At 35.5% G+C, this 22,994-nt stretch overlaps 1 long non-coding RNA gene across 1 annotated transcript in view; it reads right to left on the bottom strand.

Annotated features, from left to right (window-relative positions):
* Positions 1–2,046: 2,046 nt before the first annotated feature.
* LOC120323567 overlaps positions 2,047–22,994 on the bottom strand; it is a 93,613-nt gene continuing 72,665 nt past the window's right edge. Inside the window, exons 4-6 of the long non-coding RNA XR_005564146.1 lie at positions 6,899–6,933; positions 6,213–6,342; positions 2,047–2,078 (exon numbers count right to left, since the gene is read on the bottom strand). This is a non-coding gene — a long non-coding RNA (uncharacterized LOC120323567). The remainder of the gene's footprint in view (positions 2,079–6,212; positions 6,343–6,898; positions 6,934–22,994) is intronic.

Genomic DNA, 22,994 nt, shown 5'->3' with positions numbered 1-22,994 from the left:
GCTTTAAATTACAGTAAATGTAATTTACTGTAAATAATTACTGGATTTTCAAACTGATTTATACCATGGAAACTCTTTATGAACACTGAATGAAGCTGATTGTTTTTCTTCTGTGCGAACTAAACATTCAGAAGCTGTTATATAAATGCTGACCTTATCACAAAACATCAAATGGTGAAAACATTCCTAGCCCTTTTGAAATTAGTGAAACTTCATTGATTTTCACTAGTTAAAAATCCAAGATGGTTGCATTCCGAAATCCACAACATTTTTCAGTATCGCTTCATCTCTTACCACATGGAAACATTATGAGGAAAATAACCTTTGACATCAACTTCAGTGCTTTGTTTGATTTTTTTTTATAGCTACAGCATTCCTCTCTGTCAACTACCTGTCTTCATGGGGGCATAAGAGATTAAGTTATGGTAGGAGCCTGAGGGCGCTTAAAAGGTGCACATAATCTGTTCGTACTTAGTTTTCATTCTCTCACAGTTGCTTGTGTTTGACCATACCAGTTTGCCTGTCAGTAGTGGCCCTATTTATAACTGCCTACAAAACAGTACCTCAAGAGATCTAAATTTCGTGCAGTAGACATCATGAATTAAGTATCACCAAGATCCAAAGGTATTGTCCCATTACATATCCCTTTGTACAGTCACGGCTTCAATTTTGAATTGTGCTCACTGATTTCAATGAAAACACCTCCATCACCTTCAGCAGTCCAAGCTCTTATAGAACAGAGGAAACAAAGACTGCTGAATTCTAGAAGGATTAGGAGCACTGGGAAAGAGAAAAAAAATTATATGAAAGATACAGAAAGATATAACACAAAAGTAAAAGAGAAATGAGGTGGAAAGAAGACCAATTGATAGAGAATCCCACTGTGATACAGCACCACATAAAATACAATGAAAGGGTACCTGTTATATATTAACTGCTGCTCTACCAAAAAACAAAACAAAAAAAGCTGCCAGCTGGAAATGAAGGACTGCTTACTCTAAGCAGATAAGATCAACACACCATGCAGTTTAAAAATTGAGAACAAATACATGACATGGCTCTTTGCTAGGTGGTACTTCAGGCAAAGTTATGAAGTGCTTCTCTAGAACACTGATCACAAAATGGATCCCTGAGGAAAACTACTTGTCAACAGTTTCCTCTCCCAAAGAGAGTACCTAGCCAGCACTTTACATTCCTTTTAAGTGCTCTACACAAACATTCTCTCAATGAAATATCATATCCAATTCTTTGCTTCCCTAAAGTTCTATGATGAAGTCTAAAATAAATGATTTCCTGATAGGTCAAAACAGATACGAAAAATATGTGTTTGATAAATATTAAAGTATATTTGGATTAGTATCAGATTCCTAACATTCTTCATAGTATTTGTTAAGAGTTAAGAGAAGAAATCCTGACCTCCTATAGTCTGAAAATATTGTGTGATTCCTTTCAAGACCAACTACATTAATGTCATTAGAATATAAGCTCTATCTTTTTTTTGGTGCCTGTCAGGGAGTGAGTGGAAAGATTAGACAAAGTTATTAAAAAAGCTCTGCCATTGAGTCACAAGGTGCAGAAAGGAGTCCCTTGCTTTCTAAACTCTTTCTCAGAGAAGAGTTTAGGTGCAGTTGAATCCTATCTTAGCCTTGGACTGTGTCAACAGTTTAAATTAAAGGAATTACAGAAGTGTCATCAAATCACTTTGTCCCACAGTTTTTTATAGTTGCAAAACAGATATATTTATATAAAAGTAATTATTTATTATGACAAATGAACAGACAGAAGATCTGAATTGCAAGTATTTACTACACAGTGTAAAAGCTAGAAATCTACTGGTAGATAACATAAAGGAGTATAGTGCACTGAAACAAAGCAATTATATTAAAGCAATTGCATCAAAGCTAACAAAACAAACAATCATTAAGTAGAGATTGATATAACTCACCATACAAGATAACAGGCAGATCCCTCTCTTAACCCCTGGGAGTAACCATGAAGAGGAGTCTCTGCTTCACAGGAGAAGCTCCACACTTCAAGGAAGTATGTGGAAGAGTCTTCTATATGAAAGCTGGACTGGGCTTTTATAGAAAGAAGGGGAAGAAGGTGACAAATGGACAAGATCATGTAGTAAAGGACCAAATAAAGCTTATAATACTTAAAGACACATATTTTGCAAATAAGTAAAGATAAGTTGAAGCTCCTACAAATAACTCAGAGCCATACTCTTTTATGAAAGCCTGCATGGAACTAAGACATATTTTTTTTTTAAATTTGTATTAAGTAAGCACACTGGTATTCTCATAATGCAAAACAGCTTTTCAGGGAGTATTTTAGTGTCAGACTATGTTGTTGTAGTGAACTGCATCAACACAACCCTGATACCATTACCTAAAATCAGTTATCTGCTCTTCCACTGTACCCTTAGGGGCAGACAGTAGTTGGCATGAGAGTGATTCTAATTTCTGTAGACCAAATAAACATATGTACAAACTGACCACAAAGCTGCATCTTGATGTGAGCCATTTGGTAGGTGAATCTGGAAACATACAGGAAGGAAACTTATTTTTGCTCTGTTTTCAGTTGTTTTGTGAGCCAATGGATCTGTATGTGAAAACTGTAGCTTTGGTGGTGACTATACACATTAGTATGAATAAAAAAGATAGGTTGGGATGAACTGTATTCTCCAAGTATTGTTCTCTATACGTATCTTCTCTTTTCTCTTATATAAATATCCTCAGGAGATTAGTGATTATAACAGTACTATATTCACAGTTCTAGTGCCATTCCCTTTGCTTCCCTCAGAGATGTTTCAAAAGGTAGTGAACTACTCACATCATACCAAGCGAACGAACTTGCTTCTCTTCAGAATTTGCAGCTTTGAAGACAAAGCTGCCTACCATTTGCAACAGACTGACGTGATGAAACGCATCGTGTCCCAGCTGAGAGATAAACATTTCCACCTGTGTGGTGGTGATTGCTTAAAAGGGCTTACCTGAATTCCCAGGACAACATAAACATGCACTTGAAGGAAAGAATTAAAAAATTAAAAGGAGAACAGACATGATTATCTTTCCATACTTACCCTTATACTGACTTTTTTACTTCTTAAAAAGCTTTATGGAAATATAAGATGGTCCTACTGATTTGTCATTCTTATACCTACTATATCCACAATACCCCTCCCTCCATGATATTCAGCTTCACTTCCCACAATCATACCCGATGATTCTCTTTGAAGACAACTCCAGGACACTTCATATATACATTGTATGCTGAAAATAAGTAAAGAGGTGCTTACTGTGCAGAATAAAGCACATATATCCCTAGTGACATGAAGATGAATAGAAAAAAAAAACAAATTCAATTAGAGTTTTGACACAAAGACTGAGATGTTCCTGTCAATTAATCCACAAGCCTAACTTGTGTCTAAAACCTTTTCTCCCTGTTAAACTTGCTCTGGTTTTGAAGTGATTTCTGCAAGCTCTTAGAGGGTACTGATGCTGCTTGGTTAAGAGACTAGTAGCCCTAATTAATTCTGCCAAAGATCATCTCTCTAATGTATATTTCCAACAGAAATCTGAGTAAGAAAGGCCTACTTCCCCCCCCCCTTGACTACTATGGCAGATATTACAAGTACTCAAAAGATCTTAATGCCATTCACTGCTACTACTGAAAGATATTTCCTACATAATTTTTTCACAACAACAAGGTAAGTGGGGTAAGGCCTCATGACAAGATTAATCAACAGCAGTCCACAGATGTTTAAGAAATAGTAGCTAATCAGAAAAAAACCACCTTTGAACTGTTGACCATAGAAAAACAAGCCAAGCTAAATCCAAGGTTGCTTTCCTATATCCCGGGGCAGACGGTGGAGGAGGTGGGACTTTCTTTTTGATATCATAATTTCTAGTTAACAAACACGGTATTCTAAGACAGACAGAAAGCTTCTTACTTTAGACCTAAGTCAGTTCCTCAACCGGTAAAAGTATATCCCACTGTAAACCTCTCTCAACCTCTAGATAAAGTGCACAGAATTATTTTTGTCACTGATAAATTTTATATTAAGGAAAATGTCTCTTTCCCTGCCAGAAGCTTTTCATTGCATAGTTTTTAACAGTCTACAACTCCATCGGTTCAGGGTTGTGAATAATTGGAAGTTGTGTAGTTCTCGTAAAATATTTGTCATATGTAATCTGAAATACGTAATCATAAAATAAATACACTACCAGTTTTTAACAGAGACATAAGGATTAATAATTCTAAATATGATATATAAACCTGTAATTGCACAATCTAATTTGGCAGGTATCAATTAGGAAACACTGTATGAGTACACATTACATTATTTTAATTTCATATAATATTTTCCAAATTATGTGGGTATTTCTATAGAAAAAATTTGGAAAAAAAATCACCTACACCTATCTGTTTCAAAATATATTTTGGTTTTATATGTATTCTGTAGAAAAGATTATTCCCCCATAGTTATCCTTTTATTGCTGCCAAATGACAGCTGTAATTATACAGGAGAACTTTCCCCCTTTCCCTGAAGGGGAGAAATTACAGCAGGATACAGTCTGAAAACGAGCCAAATGCTTGTTTAAAACGGTTTGAATGCATAGCAAGTGAGATATTTTTCAGCTGGGGCTCTTCTTTCAACCACACAGAACAATGGCTCATATAAATGCAAAACAGGTGTGAGAAACAGGCAGCATGGTTTCCCCAATCTAACACTATTAACCATCTGACCCAGTATTGGCAGGATGCATCTCAAGAACGTCACCGCTCCCTCTGACAGAGCCCAAGGACCAGAGAACATATTGTGAGAGATAAAGGAGGAAAACAAAAAGTATATAATAAAGTCCTCCATCCTCCTAGGCAAAGAAATATATGACAGTAAAATTTTTAAAGCAGTTGCCCCTGTTTTACGCAGCCTGCTTTTTACATGAAAGAACCAGGAGGACAAAGTCCTCTCGCACACACACAAAACCTTTAAAAAGCTGTTTGAAAAGCTTTACAATTTCTACAAAGAGGCTTCCTGCAGCCCTTTGAGAAGGCAAACAGTGCTTTTAAGTGCTATATTCTTATTCTTTTCAACTTGTAGATAAAATCCAGGTCTGATGGAGAACATCCCCCGCACGCACAGGTTTTGCAGGGGAAGTTAAGATAAATTTATCTCAGCATCAAGATAAATTTATCTAGCTGATAGTGTCATAAGCATGAAATGGACAAGAAAACATATGTCACAACATCACCACAATAAAATGAATATTATCAAGTCTGCAGATATGAGGACAGCATCAGACAAATACATTTAGGGCAAGATTATTAACACAAACTAGTTCAATAGTACAACAGCACAGTAATCATGCAAGCTCCTTCCATATGAAAAAAGACATGCAGATGATTACAAGGGTGGGATTTAACACCTAATAAACATACTCAGCAAAGATATTTTCTTCAGTTAGTGTCCAAGTTACCAGAACTTAATCTACAATCCCCCAAAAAATCAAGGAGTTTCCTTGATAAGGTCACAATGAAAAGTTGTGACCTTAGTTTCCCTGAATACTTCTATTTGTGCCAGTGAAAACTTCGTGGATGTGAAGATATAGCAACAAATATCTCACATCTAAATACATGCAAGCACTTCAGCAGTACTTGCAGCTAAGCATGTTGAACAACATCTTCCACATGCCAAATTGCAAAATCCTGAGTATGGTCTTTAACAGTACAGCATTACAAGAAGTGCTGAAAGCTTTTACTCATTTGTCTTCCTTCTGCCAATTTTTCTTCAATACTGCCTCACAGTATTGGTCTCATAAGCTAAATTCAGGTGAGCACCTAACCATTAAGGAAAGCATAGAGTTTACTACATCCTGTACCCAATAATCACACAGAACTCCTTTCTGCAGTTTACTACAGATCTGAACTGGAACTAAAGCAAAGGTTCAACAAAATACTTCAACTCTGAAAGCCTTATGTTGGTGTAAATTTAAACCATAAATTACTAACTTTTCATTTCCACCAGGAGTGCTTAAACTTTAGTGTACAGGGAGAAGATTATGGTCTTAACCTCTCTATCCATTACAGAATGAAACTCACCAACACCGCTGTCTTCTGCACAATTCATATCGTGTATTTCATATGATCTCATATGAAATCTGTTGATTTTGATGAAATAACATAAATCCATTGTCAAAATTTTAACTTACATTCAGCTCCATGTCTCCATTCTGCAGAGTGCCTTTCACTGAAAAAATAGGTATTTTCCTTTACTGTTCTCCATAAGAATGACAAAATAGGCTGAGAGGGTACCATTTGGTTATATACTCATATCTGCAACTGGAGAAAGGAAAAGAACTAAGCAATGAAAAATTATTGTATAAAGTATTTGGGGAAAATCACTCAGCTGGTCTGTGCCACTGGCATGTGTGTTATTTGACACAACTGCAAGGCAGATCAGGAAATCATAGAAGGTGACAGACCAAGAGTTTTTAAATTGGGTTTAAATTCAATAATATTTTCTGAAGAAATCAAAAATAGACATCATGTGCTGGCCCCAATGGCAATTATCCAAGTTTAAAATAAAAAATTATTAACATATGAAAATACATCATATCAAGGGATAAATGTGCTGTTTTAAACATGATTATTTCCAGCCTGTATTTCCACCTTATGTAATGCAAGTTACCCAGTAACTGATTAATCTTTAAGACCCGATTCCTGTTTTAGCTCTAAGGGAGACGTCTCTGAAGACATTTTCTTAACTTATTAAGGTAAATATGATGTATGGCATTAATCTAGCAAGACATGGAATTATTTTAGGCATGCAGGAAATGAAAGTCAATTTCCACATGTATCAAAAATGCATGCAGGTTAAAACTTGCGCAAAACTCACCCAGGAGAAGGCTGAAAATCAGTTACTCAGCTGATCTGGGAATATGAAATTAAACTTTGGTCAAATATTAGAATCCTTTTCTGAAAAATCCACAGATATAAGCAAAGTAAGACTCTAAACATTATTAAAGCACAGTTACAATTCTTATTGAAGGAATTCTTATGCAAGGAAATTATTTTTAACTGTAATAAGCATATACCACATAGATTTGGGGTGGTGAGAGAAATTATTCTGCACACGTGTGCCGCATTTTTATTTATTTTAATTTTTAATTTAAAGTCTGCCTGAACCAGTTTTGGAAATTTTGAAGTCCTGAACATAGCAATTTTACTTAAGTTACCTATATACTTCTACTGTTCTACAGTTGTGTAATACTTCTCAGATCAAGATAATATTTGAGTTTACTGGCAAATGCAACAAAATTTAACTGAACATCCTTCAATATGTTGTGTTCAAATAAGTGAAAAAATTGCCTTTTCACCTGTTTTCAGCCCAAGGACTGAAGAAGTTTGCACCCGTAAATCTAGTAAAAATCTGACAAAAAAAAAGAGATAAAATACTGAAAAATAAAGCAGCCCACTGAGTCAAATGGATAAGAAGAGCAGCACAGACTTTTGACAAGAGATGCATATTAAGACTACATTTTATTTATTATATACATTTGCAATGTGTATACATTTTGTATGTTTACCAGTCCACTGTTTGCATACTGACTGGTTCCTAGACTCTGGTATTCCACTGCACCAGGAGGACAAATACTTGCACACTTACCCTTTGAAACAGTTCTCACACTTGCAGAGAATTTAAAAATAGCTGCCTCCCTTGAAATCGCAACACACATTACAAATGGTACAACAGGGCAGCACGCCACTGCCTATTCCACTGGGCACAGTGGCTTTCACCACAAGAAATTCATTATCCTCTACTCTGCTAGGCATGAAAGGGTCATGACTTTCTGCCATAAATTTGTGCCCTCATTGAATTTCTACTCCCATTTCTGTATTGTGCCTGAATGACCTTTATATACAGGCATATATCATGCAGTTCTTAAGCTCCATAATTAATTTTTTAGTCAAAATTCTGCCAGTTTTGGCTTTTCTCCAGAGCAATATCTATCCACATTTTAGGAGTACATGAAATCATTAAAGATATACATAGAAATCTGGGCATCTCCTTTCCTTTCTCTCATTCATCCACAGTCATCTTTGGGCTACTGAAAACAACTCCTTAGGTTTCCTAGCCCATATGTGTCTTTTTGCAGGGAAGAGTCACACAAGGAGTGATGCACTTCACACACCAGACAGAAGCATCAACGTATTTGATTGATATAAGAAAATGACTTGTTACCATTGAACAATGTTCAGTGGTAAGTGCAACATTGTTTTAATAAGATTCAATGACAAGGTACCTGAGCACTTACTGTAAAGAGAACAGGGTCAGACAAAACAGTCAGGGAGACCCTCCTACTAAGTCATGAGATTCAGAAAGGACCCTGTAGGGTTCTAAACACCTTCTCAAAAAGAAGTCCATGAGTAGTTGGAGGCAGTCTTAGTCTGGTCAATGGTTTATGTCTAAAGGATTATATATGCACAAACAATCCTTTCTATGACTCAGCTAAGATTTCAAAGTTACAGTGCTCTTATTCCCAGTTCATTTACTGAGTATCTGATGCAACAAGGATTGTCTCAGATTCAAGGAGTAGTAATCTTGAGAGGCATCCCTACTCAAGGGGAGATCCCAGTGTGCAGCACACTTCTGGGCAGGGGAGTTCAATTGGCCGTGGGCTGTCCACTATTTATGGAGTAAGACGACTGATTTATAACTGTATCTGCATAACTTCAAGGTGCAAGACAGCCCTCGGCTACTGTGTTGCTATCTGTCTCCCCAAAGTCCAGCTTCAGCTGGATGCATACATCACTGCTGCCACTAGTGGTTATTGCTTAAGTGGGGTGGGGCAGCACGGCACCACAGTCACTGTTCTGGCATGAGAATCCCAAAGCAGAGGAATGGATAAAGGACCATTCATATTCCTGAAGAGTTTTGGGTTAAAGATTTGCTAAACCATTGGTAGTCTTGTTTTCTATACTCTTCTGTTTGCCAGTTTTGTCTGGGGTCCTCAGTAGGATGAGGAAGGAATTGCCATATATCTGATTAGTACAACCCCATACCAAATCCCAGCCAGAACCAGGCATATCCCCATCTTGGATCAAATTGGGGCATTTTTTATGTGTAAGTTAGTGAAGCTATTCATTATATTAACATTAAAAAAAAGACAAAGGCAATTTTGGTGTAACTTCTAATAGAATAAATGATCAAATAAAAGAATGTGGTGTTAGACTTCTGGTAAATCAAAGACAGCTTGAAAGATAATCTTCAAAGAAAACCAGATAAAATGCCTACACCAATACTCAGATTTAAAAAGTGAACTTATTTACATATTTCCTTATGCATATGCTATTACAAATTATTCACATATGAAATTACTTTTGTTCCAGAAAAGAGTGCCTTTTAACTGATTAATATAATAAACTTTCAAAGTAGCTTAAATTTAACATAGTATGATGGCATGAATAAAGAACTAGTATGCTTTGTATGTTCATCCTACAAATTTCATACTAATTTGTATGTTTAAACAAGCTCCTATACAGTTGCAACTCAACTCATCTTCAAGGAGAAGGAAGTAACCAAAGGAAGAATCTGCATTTAGCATTAGTACTCTGACATTAGACTGCAATTGGATGGCCCCATCTCCACTTGCATCTACTGAAATGCAAAGTTGTTCTCAGAGCTATCAAAGAAGGCCCTGATGAAAATTCATATCATCTCACAGTAACACCTTCCCTATTTACCTCTTTTTAAAGTGTCTGTGCTGCTGGTTGTATCTAGTTCAATCCCTGGATTGAGGATTTTAGTTCGGTTTAGAAATCAACTCAGGTATTATTACATGCATTTTATCAAACTGATACACATGGATACACATCATCAGCAGTGTAGCAGTAGGTTTATTCTGTTTGCGGGGGGAATCACAAGAAATTAGTTGCCACTACAGTGGAATTGCACTATTATTTGGCAAACCCTCACATAAACAGCACAGTCGCTATCGTTACTAAGTTACATCACTTCAACATTTAGTATGAAAATGAGTGATCTGTGTTTGCAAACTTGCAGAAATGATCTTAAAACATTAGGCCAGGTTGGATGGGGACCTGAGCAACCTGATCTAGTGGGCGGCAACCCTGCCCATGGCAGGGGGGTGCGAAACAAGTGATATTTAAGGTCCCTTTGAGCCTAAACCATTCTTATTGTATGATTTATAAAAACGAGGAACAAAAAAAAAAAGAAAAAAAATCTCCTTAATTTTTGAATCTCGTCTTTCTGGAGCATTCTCAGATACATGATACTACAAGGGACCAAAATTATTTTCAATCTGAGAAAAAAACCCAAAATATGATCAGTGGCAATACACATGTAATTATGTACATTAACATTAAAGGCTTTCTACTTGTAAATACAGTATATTCAAAACATATTGGAAGGAAAACAATGTCATAATGAATATTTTATCTCTATTTATGATAAAGACTATTTAGCATATCATTGCATGCTAAAACTAAACACTGCATATCCAGAAAAAATAAGTGAGATTTCCCTTGGTTTATCCAGTTATTTATAAAGGTACATGTCCATGCACACAGACCTCAATGTAAGGTGGTGATCTCAAGTATGACTACGTAGTAAATTAAGAGTTGTAAATTCCCAGTTCCCAATCTTGTACTTAAATATAATGTTTTATTTAATGAGAATCCACTTTCCAAATTTAATATAGAATCTCTGAAAAGTGGTCATTTTTGTGCAGCTTTTCAAACCTTCTATCTCAATGGCAAGTGAGCCTCTCAGAAAGAATTTTCAGTAAGTGGTATCAAGTGGGCCCAAATACCCATTGACCTTGAAAGCAAGAAAATGGAAACAGTCACTTCAAATGATGTAATTTGTATTCTCCAGTAGTGATAGAGTGAATAGCATGCAACTAATCTCTAAAACTCTCAAACCATTAAAATTTACCCTACGGAACAGCTTCATTGTCAGATGAAGAATTGCCAATGCTGGAGAAGCACTGTTTACTCTGCTTTTTTACAACAGTCAAGAGTTTTCTGACATGTTCTCAGGAATGTAATCACCACAAATATTCTAAAGGTAAAGACATAGCTTATACTCTTTGGAGAAATGAAAACAATACGAAAACACCTCCATAAGGTGAGTGACAGCAATTTAAGGACAATGAATTTAAAAAAAAAAATTCTTTAAAATTTCTTAATATGAGATTATTTGAAAGATTTCAGCAGGATAGAAAATCAAGGACTGGTCAGTAATTTACATTTTACATTACCAAAATGCAATAAAAAAATTTAATGGGTCCAAACAAACAAACTAAAAAACACTCCCTAAGCGATGATCAGCAGCACTGGAAACCCATTATACATAACTGGAAGGGGCACTCTTATTTCTTGCAGACAACAGTGGTACCAATAAGAAAAATTCACCACCTCCACAACCCACCCCACACCCCCAAAAAAAAGTTAACATTTCATAAATCTATTCTGGAGGCCATGAGCACTTACTATCACTAACAGTCTTGCAATGTAATCCTTCTTCCACCTCTCAGGGGAGTATTGAGCATATCTCTATGTTAGCATAGTAGCAAATACATACTTGTCATTTCCAACCTAGATATGAATGTTTGAAAATAAATTACTTCATCCTTATACTGCAAACTAGGCTTTTGCCTAAACACGCACACACACAAAAATCCCTTTCCTTCTTCCTCCCTCCTAATGCCAATCTATTTATAGAATGCAATCATATTAGCATGCAAACACTTCTTCCAGCCTAAACAAGACAAGCTTTCATCTGCTTTCGTAGAATCAGCTCTCCCCTTCCTTGAAAGCACTTGCAGCACAACCATTCTCCTTTGCCAGTGGATAGGGCTATGCAGTACTACTGCGGCAGGGAAGGCAACACGGTCAGGGAATACTCAGGCCATAGCTCACAGATGGTTATCTGGACCGAATCAAACATGTATCACTAATATTGTCAACTGCAAAGTATAAATGGAAAGCACAACAGTGATAAGAACAGATGTCTACAAATGTGGCTGTAAGCAGCAACATCTAGATGTTATGAAGTTTGTCGGAACCATTCAAAATATTTTGACATAAAGTCCTAAACTGCTTTGGTGAAAATGCCTCATCTATCCCAGGTCAAATTCTTCAGGACTTCTAGCAGACACAATTAATTTTAAATTATGACCATGAACATCTCTTTATTTGGAAAAGTATATAATTTCCTACTAAAACAAAAAATTATAAAATACCCAAGCTAAGCCAATGACAGACCAGAGATTAGTAGAGACAGATCAGTATGTAGTAATTCAAGCTGGTTACCTTATGAGGTGTCCTAATCCATGCAGCTGAGGATGCTCCACAAAAAATGATAATACTGTGGAATGATAATACTATCACACTTTTGAAAAGGAAGCTGGCCTGGTAATAAACCATGTGACGTGTATCACCTGTGGCTGAAAGAAACTTAACTGTTGGTATTACACAGAATTTATACTCTCAGTGACAGGGAAGAGAAATAATTTTCAAAAGAGGTAGAGGAAACCACAGTGTACACAGAGTTCTACTGAAATATACTGAAAATATTTCTAAATTAATTAATTTTGAGTAATGTACCAGTTGCTCCTATGATAATTTTATCATATCAATGATATGATTTATTCTAGTTCATCAATTATTTTTTTCCATACAGTCTGTTTTATTATAGTTCTATTGTGTTAGAGTTGTAAAGTTTGAAGTGTTCTTTACTCTTTAGACAGAGCAAAGGCTGTACTGTTACCACTGTAGATTCTGGCTTGTAGGATGATCGTTACAAAGAATATTTGATCTGGGAGCATATAAGGAAAGGAGATGAATAATGCAAACACAGGGAACAAGAAATGCTCAGACGGAAGAAGGGCTTTGAATTCTACACACTGGTATACAATACAAACTGTGAAATAAGTAGGTAGTATCTGGTACAGACACAGAGGGATTTACTGAGTTATAAGGTCCAGGCTGTTCCCATCAGGCAGACATGTCCATCTCAAATTTCAAAATCCACTGAAATTTTGGTGGCTCATTTGTCAATAGAGAGAGTACATAAATTTTGTGATGTAGTTCAACTTGTTAAAGTCCTCCAATCATCTGTATATATTTTAAATATTTCCTTTCATAGTTGCGAGCTCCTAAAACCCAGTGTTTCTCACAGGCCTGTGGTTTCCACATGAAAATAACTGAAAACATTAAATTCCCGCAGAAGTTTCAGTTTTTGAGCAAATTCATTTTCTAATGCAAAAAAACTATTTAAAAGATCATTACTAATATGCATTCATGGTATATATCCATAATGAAGGTCTTTGTATCATAGAAGTCATCTCTTTTTCCAGTTTGAGCCAACTAGATTGCAATGAACCTAAAACCTTACTTTAGAAGATCTAAAACTACTAGAAAACATTTATTCTTCTTCAATAGTAAATGAAAAGAAAATATTAAGCATTAATATTTAAATTAAAATAATCCAGGAACGTGATATAAATAAAGATAAACATAGTAGAGAAAGTGCCAATTTATAAAATAAAACATGCACATCATCTGCCCTCTCGTCAAATGTACATCCTTCAAAACTTCTTCAGTTAGGTTTCAGTTTCCTGCCCTCTTTGAACATGCCAGAGAAATTTTTTTGCTTTTAGAAATAGATTCTCTTTTTGCTTTCTTCAGAATTGCTGAAATAATTTGTAATAAGAAACACTATTATTAATACCTTGAAAGGTACTACTGTTTTGCATATTGATGATATGGAAGTAAAACCATCAGTTACACTGGAATCATAATATTGCTAATGGAACATCAGACTTAAACAGACATCCTATATTCCACCCTTGTCCCTTTTCATTGAGGCATTATTTGAAAAATATATTATTTGAAAAATAATCTAATTTCTTCTGTTAATGATCTTGATGGAATTTATTCACAAAAATGCTCCTTTCCTGAGAATGAGTGAAATTATTTTTATTTTTAATAGAATAAATTATTGAAGCCAAATAATGTGAATCAAAACAACTAAACTACTACATTTTACCAAATGTAAACAGATTAATGTACATGTTTGATGCATGTTTGGAAAACTGTTCATATCATTTAGGCTCTCTACATAGAGCCCAAAAAAGTCTTTAGTCCAGCTGTCAAATCGAAGATCTACTTTTTACAGACAACTCCTCTTCAGAGAGAGTGCAGAATCCCTACTTGGGTCCAAGTTCTGATTTTGTGTTATTTATAAACTAGTTTGATATTTAGCTGTGGGGAAAATATAGACCCTTTATAGTCTTTCATCAGTGAAGTGGTATTGACCATATACAGCCCAGAGCACATGACTAGAGGAATTTTCATTGCATATATTTTCTTCAAAGCACAACAATCTGATGGCTGTTCATTAAAAATTACTTAGGTTTACCACCTCTTTATATTCTGCCCACATCCCTTCCTTCTTTGACTAAAGCAGACTTATGGAGAAGCATAAAAGCATGGGCTTGACTTTAAAGAATATATATACAATTGTTGCTAGGAATAATATACAGTTTCTGTGTTTCTTCATTGGGTTAGGTTAAACCTACTGCATTTTTAGGAGCAGATGTTCAAACCACAATTATGTATGTACATTTCTTTGCATCCCCAATACTTTCTGTGGAACTCCTGTACCATCAGAGGTGTGCCTCGGTGGACCTAATTCATCAAATAGATTCTAAAATCCAGTCAAATAAAACAGTCTCTGTCCTAAGGGATGCATGGCAGTAAATGAAATACTTAACAATGAATGCAAGAGATAATAGCAGTCACTAGACTACATTATTCCTAGACATATATGTATATAACATACAGAAAAGAAAATGCCTTATGCAGTATGCATAGTAAATTACATCCTTAAAAGATAAAGTAACAAAACAATGTCAGGTGAAATGTTTTCATTTCAGAAAATGACAAAAAAAATCTTTTAGATGGGAAGAAAACATGTTGTTAAACACATATTTCAGCCTTCAAAATATACTTACATTATTGTGATGTAATAAAAAAGAAGTAAAATCTGTACAACAGAAAAGTAGACGGAATTGCAAACTATACAAACAATACCCAAAATATTGTCTTAAAAAAGTAGTATTCTTTGTTCTCCTCCACAGGCTAGCATAAACCTCACTGAGATCAGTGAAAGTACTTCAAAAAGGCCTAAGCTGTTTACAGGTGATGACAATTTCAGCAGTTTGATACACATAACAGCAGGAAACAACACCTGCAACCACTCAGCACCAATCTGATACTATCTACAAAAAGTGTGGCTTTAATAGATTAATGTCAGTATCTCACAGCACAGTGCAAGTAAAAGTATTAATGCCAGGATAAACATGGTTTCAGAAATTGCTGACATTTGGAGAATAACTACTTGACACCTGAACTCCTGGATGAGTTTTAAAATGTGTGTGAGTTGTCCAGAGCTGGTGCACAATTTATTAAAATGTATTTGCTATCATGAAACAAAGATTAAAACAAATTCTGCAGAAATTATAATTGAATTAAAACTCAAAATATTCTTCTGCTGCAGAATCCAAGTGGTTCTCATGTAAATTACCTGCTTTGAAACAAAATCAAGTAATAACTATCCGCAATTTGGAAGGAGGTTCATTAGGACTAGGATTTGGGTATATTCTGCAAAAGAAGCCCCTTGACCTTTGGGATGTTCTGTAACTTACCAGATGGGTTGGGATTTAACATTGGTGTGATAGCAAAGGAACTGGGCCAATAAGGAATAAAAAGTTACAGTGGTTACAGCAAGATACATGTATGATTGACACAAATTCACAGAAAGCACTCATAACTGACATTATAACCATCTTTAGCATCCAGCAGGAGCACAGGTAGACACATTTCAGTATTTTTTCAGTGGATTCTTTCTTTATCCTTTTTCTCTAAAGGCTATGCAAAACAATCATGTTCAAAATTAAATGACTGGTTTAATTATGATTTTTTTTTTTTACTAATACAGATATATTCTCTACTTTGGCTTATATTTTAGAGTTTTTCATTCATTATTTTATTACTATTGGTCCCTTAAGATTGTCATATTGAGTTTTCCTAGTCTCTGAAGTAATGAATATTGTAATTAAATCTTGGTTAAAGGTAGTTCAGAGCCAAATGGTGCTCATTTCTTCCAAGCATCTGGTTGCCAATTCAACTTTTAGTTCGCTGGCTTTAATAATTCTTTGACCCTGATCAAAGAACTTTTTAATAGAGCTCTTATTGGCTATTTACATGAGAAGGTAAGAAGTGGGGAACAAAACACAGAAAAAGCCAGTCAGGTACTAAAATTTTGATGGCTTTTACCACATCTCACTCTCCTCTCCTTCAGAATAATCACAAGGATACAGAAGTGAAAACAGGTGGAGTTAACTAAAAAAGCCTATTCATTGCCTCAAAGGGACTACAAATCACATTCACAGTTAGATCCTGTCCTGCTTCGTCCCATGGAACTCAGAGGTAGTTTCAAGTAAAGCAGAAGTCAACCCTACCTGACAGATATATTCACGAAGTGAGAATGCAAATCCTTAAATTTAGTGAGAACTAGCTAGGCAGATGCTGATGAACAATTACCACAGGAGAGATGAACTTTTGTCATGATGTGACTTGTAACTCTTTCAGGTGCCATGCAATCTAATTCACCTTAAATCCTGGACAAAAATACATCAGGACAGTAAAAGAATGAACTAGAAGGGATAGAGGTAGTTCTGTAATACAGGGGATCCAAGGAGAGGTCTACTGAGACCTGCAGTGTGCAAAGAGCTGACTTCCAGTCAGCCTCAGAAACAGAGTAAACCAGCCTGTGAGAGCAGAGCTCTTGTTGGAGGCTGTCACAGAGAACCACTGACTTCAAGTAAACAGACCATGTCTCCAGAGGATATTGAGATGAATGAATGAAGAAAGATGCTGCAGGGAAGCAGGATATAAGAGAAATCATAACAAATGAATGAGCAGAAGATACAGACTTACTATGTTGAGGGCCCCATGGTCAGGACCTAAGCCAGAGTTCCTGTCCTCACATTTAGCGTAGTTCTTTCCAGAGCCATAGATTAACCTTTCTTCTGTCAGAGAAGCTCCGTAGAAACTTGTGTAAAGGGTTCAGTTTTCCACACTGTTTACCCAGGAGTTTAATCAGAGGGACACAATAAAATCTACTTTTCTGCTGTGGCAGAGAGTTTTGGATCGTACTGCAAAATCAGCCTGGGCACTCAAAAAACTGCTGTTCCATGAACTGGAGTAGATGGACATTTACTACACAAGTTTGAAAAATGACTGCACCTTGCCTATACCCAAGGGGACCATAACAGAGAGAGAGGCAGAATCAGTTCCCAAGCCCAGGATGATGTATGCAGACCATAATCACCTCCTGGCTGTACTCTTTCAATGCAGGTAGCAGAGTACAAGCCAGATGTACAGCTCTGGCACCAATACTACCTTCCAAATCACAAGGTGGGGATCACTTCTTAAAATTTAGACATTAATTAACCATTCATTTTCTAAATATGTAGACTTGGGATATTAGAGAGATCTGCAGAATGAGCACTCACAGCTCAGTGAGGTCAGTGGAAGAACTGCTTTGGAGGTGGAGAACAAACTCTAAAAGGATCCTAAATGTCTTAAATTTAAGAGTCAGCAATTTTGGATATTTTTGAATTTATAACTACTTAATTTATAAGATACAGATATCAGCTTCTTGAATTACAGAGGGACTGAAGAAATGCATCAAAATTAGCCAAAAAAATAACTTTTTGATAAACACCTCAGGTATTATTAATTCTGCCTTGACAGCCAAGTTTGAAATAACACATAGTAAATAAACTCAGATACACATAAAGATCAATAAAATGGAAGGTAATCAGTGTTGTATTATAAGGGAGCAACACTGGAATAAGTAAAACAGCTATCCTAATGAAATTAGAGTCTGAGATCATAGCCTCACAGTTGAGGTTTTTGACTCTTCGTAATTGCAAACATTTGTAAAAATGCTAGATAAATATATTTTAGGAATACACAGTAAAGTTAATTTCATTTTGGGACCACAGCAGAAACTGGGGGAGATCAAGATCTCCCACAGTCCTATGATTTTGTGACTTGAGACTGTGTTGTAATGCCTACTTACAAATAGGAAAAGCAAAAGAGTGTGGGCAACTTTTTTAATATTTTGCTTATTTCTGATTGACTTAACTAAAAAGTAAAGTTATTTAGGTCCCAACTCCATTAGTTAATAGGAAGCATCATTATTTGGCAAATGCAAACTACCATGTTGACAGTCCTCCTGCATACATATAGATATAGATGGATATAAAAACCCTACATTTCTCTCCAAGCAATTTTAGAATGCAAATTGCACATTTAAGTAGACTATTTGCTGTCTTAACAAAACATTGTAAGATGTTGCATATAAAATATATAATATAGTATGTATGCACAGAGCAAAGTCTCCCAAGTGTAAGTAAACCATTTGCAAACAGTGAGTACCCTTATGTTTCAATACACAGAACTTTAAACTTATAAGGACAAAACATTGTGTGGTCTGATCAGTCTCAGCTAAAAGTACTAGAGCTATTAATTTTACTGTTAACAAAGTTTTTCAAATAAGTATAAAAATACCAACAAAACCATCTTGTTCTCCCAGACCATATACTAATTTTCTCTTGGTGGTCATTACTTTATTCCTGCCTTACAAAGAATGGCATGTTGTTGTGACAATAGCTATGTAAAGTTTCTCTCTCTAAGAACTTTATTTCCTTAGAGACAACTACTAACAACTCCACAGGTTGAACCATCACATTCTTTTTTCTTGCTAAAAGTGCATCTATTTCCACAACATTATAAACAGCAGAGTATTGCAGCAAACTAAAACAATCTTTAGCCAGGTAACAGAAAGCAAGCAATTCCACTCATGTGCTCCTCCCACCACTGACAGCACTTGCAAAAACTCAGCCCTAAACCAGCAGAAATATACCTGGAATGTTAAACATGGTATTCCTGGACAATTAAAGTCTTATAATCTACACAATTGCAAATGTTTGCTGTGTTGTCACAAAGGATCTGGTGGGGTTTTTTGGTTTGGTTGGGAAGTTTTGGGGTTTGGGAAGTTTTATTGTTTGGATTTTTTTTTTGTTTGAGATTTTTAATCTTTATTTGAAGAAGTCTTTTGAGGTCCATTTTTAAGGTATTACAGTTTGGCAAATACTCCATCTGAATACCAGTATCGTGTATATATAAAAAACCCTTCATTCCACGAACTTCATTCCTTTCTCAGCATCAACTTTACTATTCTTGTCTTTTTAGACTCCTAAATTGTCTTTAAAACAGTGATATTGAGGAATAGGAGTTAAATAAATTATGGGCCCTACGCCTCTCAAAAAAACAAAAAAAAAAACCCTCCGAAGCACCTTAAGCACCTTTTGGAGAAGATTTTCAAGTGGGAGTTTTGTAGTGCAAATTAATTAAGGTGCAGTAGTTCTGGTTTCCAACCTTGAACTACTCCTTGAAGGAGTTGGAAATATTCCACTGCCAATGGAATATTTGCCACAAGCCCACAACTACCTATCTTATAGGATTAGCTAAGCAGCAAATCATTCTGTTTGCCTCTGGTATCTGGCACTGCCTTGCAATGGCACTGTCCCAACACTTCTAATACATTTCATTACAGGCACAAAAAACTACACTATGTATATACATTATACTCTTTGAATACTTCCAAGGTACTCTGTTCACTTACAAGAATGTTTATCCTTCTAATAATGCCAGTATTTTGGTAAGGAATAAATAATTATTAAATAGTAAAGACAACAATAAACTAAAAGAGAACTCTATTGATAAAGAAACAGCCTGCGTTATGTGGAAAAAAAATAGCTAAATAAAGTATTATTATATAGAAAAGAGTTTATAGCAGATGATGGCTTGTAGCAACTTTTGGCACAAATCAGGACCAACTACTGGCAATGAAACACCTCAAAGGAAGTTCTTACTGTATAGATAGAATATAAATAGCGCTATGTAAGATCGTGTCCACCACTCACAACTAATGCATTTAAATTCTCTTTTGACTACCATGGCTGACCATTTCAGATAAAATACAAAAATCACAATAAAGTGAGAAAATATTACCCTCATAACTTTACAATATATCCACTTCCATACAACCAAATCAGCACACCTTGGATTGCTCAGATTTACCTGATTTTGGTGGCTGAATAGATATATCATCAACTTCTAGAACATATGTCAAATAGTCATCAACTTTTGGACTCTTGATAAAAAGAAATTAGTCCTCTATAGCAACAAAGAATTTTGAGCCTAGAGTCCCTCCTTTTGATTAAAAATTTATAATGTATAGGAGAAGGTATCACCCTAGTTTTGCATCAGTGCTTTTACAGCTTTGGGTTGAACCTACTAAGAAATGAGAACAGGAAAATGAAGCTTAGACCTCCTTATTCCATCCAGGATTTTCCTTCCAAAACCTTTCCCCTAGGACCCAAATAACAGCTTTCTTATCTTCTCGGAAACACTGTGACTGCCTTACATATCACGTATGAATTTCCGTGACACAAGATAAAGCAAAACTTTTAATATAATTATGAAATTAAAATGGAATGGGAAAACTATGCAGAAATATGAAAGTAAGGCTCACTGTTGCCATTTGAGTCAATGTCCCAAACCAAAACAGCCAGCCTTAGCCCAATTTACAGTGATAAAATATTTATCACACACATGTGCTGTAATGACCTGAAGCAGTTATGTTTTCAAAGAACATCAAGAGGAATATGACCTCTTCTGGTGCAATTGTTGTCTCTCTCTTATTAAGACTAACGAGAACAAATTCTACCCAATCCCAGACCAAGTGGAAAATTCAGTTAACTTGACAACTGAATGACAATGATATAATTAGCAAACCACAGAGCTTTCAAAACTCACAATCCCTTCCATGCAATAAATAAAGGAAATTATTTTTAGTTCAGTGCATCAGATGATCTCACACAGCATAATAGGAAAGTGACCTTAGAAAACAAGTAACTAATAATAAAAATGCCCCTCAGAAAAAATCTCTCAGTATATCACAGCAGGTTTTTCTAGTTTTCTTGTAATAGTTTATTACAGTCTACCCTCTTGGTCCTGTGTTTTTACCTCAGTAATCAGGGGCAAGGGAAAAAGAAGTGTCTTTTACATTCTTTTCTAATACATACAATATGAAATGATCAGGAATGCAGAGAATGACGTCCTAATGGGTTTTTAACATCCTTACACATCGTCTCTCACAAGACTAAACCTGAGATGATGGATGGCACTTTCTCTACCTCACTGGTAATTAGATTCCACTTATCTATCCTATTTGTTCCTTCCCTTAATGGTTTTGAACAGCAAAAATTTTGCTAAAAAGCAAGACAAAGGCAAAAGTCTGAGCAAAATTTGATTCATTCAAAGTCAAAATAGCAGTAAAAACCTAACACGGAGAGAAGTCTATCTGAAATGTCAGTAGGTTTCTAGCCCTAGACATAGTCCCTCATAGATCAATTTTACCTGAAGCAAATATACCCCAGGTTCCCTGACTACCTGGGAAATATTTCCCAGGAGGTTTCAAAGGCAGGAGTACTCCACATTTTTTCAAGTTGCATTCAAATCTTAACCTTTTTTCTCTCATTAAATGGTATTCTGTTATGGTCCCTTCCTGCTTTCACTAAGATTAGGAAACAATGCACATCTTGGGGAATTGGATGTATCCATTAGGTAGGTAATTAGACCAAAAAAAGACAGTGTAAAAAAGAAACTGAATGTGCAGTTAATTGAAGTCACTGGTTTTTTGGTGCTGGGACAGACAAACTGCTGGCAGAAAATCACAGTGAGTAGAGTCAAGGCTGAAGGCTTTTAAGGCAGCAATTGCACCCACAGAAATTTCTCTTAAACCAGGAAAATGTTGGATTAACTAATTCTATAGGAAAAAACACAACTCTCTCCACACAGCTGAAAAATCAAACAAGAAAGATTTATTACTTTCAGAAATAAAGTCTTATTCTCAGTTGCTGTTACTAACTCATTTCATACCTCAGGATTGCTTCACCAATCTGTCATGTGTTTTTATTCTAGACCATCATGCTGAAGAATATCTGAGTTTTTCTCCCTCAAGATTCTTGCAGAAGAAAAAGTCACAGACTTAAATTTTGTTTCCTATCTTTCTTTTGTTTAGACTTATTACTTAGAAACAAGATTTATTCCAAATTTTATACAGGACATCTTAGTTTTTTTAATAAGAGATGAAGATTTTTTTTTAATGAATACGCGATTCTGAATATCTACTTAATCATATGCTCCCACTGAGCAATGGTATGTTCAAGAAAATGCAGAACAATTTATAAATTTTCCAATACAGGAGAAGTGCAAAGAATAAGAGAAAATATATAATTTGTCAGACTGGAATTTGGCTAGTTACTCAGCCCCAATCCTTCCCAAAAATATACACACAGAGAGAAGAGGAGGGTATACTACATTACAAGTAGTCAATTTTAGCTTGGCAATTCACATAGGTAAACCATATTCCATTTAAAATTTGTCCTCGAGGCATCTATATTTTTTAAGATTTAAATATGCAAAAACATATCTTCCATGAGAGGATACTTAGTTGTGTTTGGAAACCTGCATACATAAGTATGAAAAATTTTTGAGTTTGTTCTTCCGTGGAAACAGTAGGGAAATTACACTGAGGAGTTTGACTTATATTTCCATTTGCTGACAGCCTTTGAGAATTATACAATGCCTTATTCTGTGAACTCCATCCTCATTATAATGTCACACTTGGGAGTCAAATGTTTTAATCATTACAGAGGATGTAGCAATTCAAGTGGTCATAATGAGATTAATAAAGCAAGAAGGTCCTTCAGATAGAACCTTATGTCACATTAGGCCTTATTAGAAGAAGAAAGTATCTTGCT

The sequence above is a fragment of the Pipra filicauda genome, unplaced genomic scaffold (assembly GCF_003945595.2).
Source record: "Pipra filicauda isolate LSUMZ 115617 unplaced genomic scaffold, ASM394559v2 scaffold112_size3218982_pilon, whole genome shotgun sequence".
In the NCBI taxonomy this organism is placed as follows: Eukaryota; Metazoa; Chordata; class Aves; order Passeriformes; family Pipridae; genus Pipra; species Pipra filicauda.
This window is presented reverse-complemented; position numbering and strand designations above follow the sequence as displayed.